Source organism: Trichoplusia ni, chromosome 9 (assembly GCF_003590095.1).
Source record: "Trichoplusia ni isolate ovarian cell line Hi5 chromosome 9, tn1, whole genome shotgun sequence".
Lineage (NCBI taxonomy): Eukaryota > Metazoa > Arthropoda > Insecta > Lepidoptera > Noctuidae > Trichoplusia > Trichoplusia ni.
Genome location: NC_039486.1, coordinates 3526588 through 3527335, shown reverse-complemented (window position 1 = coordinate 3527335; position 748 = coordinate 3526588). Strand labels below are relative to the sequence as shown.

At 33.2% G+C, this 748-nt stretch overlaps 1 protein-coding gene across 1 annotated transcript in view; it reads left to right on the top strand.

Moving 5' to 3' along the window:
* LOC113497582 (zinc finger protein 235) overlaps positions 1-81 on the top strand; it is a 3377-nt gene extending 3296 nt beyond the window's left edge. Inside the window, exon 8 of the mRNA XM_026877172.1 lies at positions 1-81. This exon is cut by the window's left edge and continues 377 nt beyond it. The gene's annotated coding sequence lies outside the window, so the exon portion shown is untranslated.
* Positions 82-748: the final 667 nt, after the last annotated feature.

The window sequence follows — 748 nt, the reverse complement described above, 5'->3', positions numbered from 1 at the left end:
AACGCCCCTCAGCGCTTTCCACACCGACTGTAATAAGGGCGTCTTCCCTGACGATACGATCATGCTGAAGTTTTAGATCGAGACATTGGTTAAGTGGGGTACAACGTTAATATTAGGCCAGTATTGTAAGCTCCAAGTGGTTACCTCAACTGTTGAATCGAACGTCCATAAAAAAAATATTGTTGTTGAAATATTGCTTACGTTGCCAAAAAAACGGGATCATCAAGACTAAAGCTACAGTTACTAAATTTAAAAATCGCTCCGAACCGTGTCTTATTTCAACATACCAACAAAAATAGCTCTTTCAAAATTGCGCAAAATTCTAAATTTATAAATATGTAAGACAAGCCTTAAACATGCATCATTGGTGTTTGTAAATAGAATTGTAAATAGTTATTTTTGTGTTGCAGTAAAAAAAATTGTTGGCCTCCAAAATTTTAATGTGTCTTTCCGACTGTATTAGAGTTCTAAGTGGCCATTTTGGAAAATTGTAAATAGGTAAAAAATAAAAAATTAACGTTAAATAGAATCCGATAACTTCGCTTTATTTAATTTATATATTGAGTAAGATGTAAAAACGATGGATGAGTGATTCTAGTCATTTGAATCTAGTCTATGGAACCTAGTCTTTGGATCATAGTCTGTGTCGATATAAGTTTATGTATCATAGTATTATTATAGTATTTTTATATTTACCTTTGGGTTAGGTTATCGTATGGACTCTAAGTATCCTTAGCACGGAGTGTGT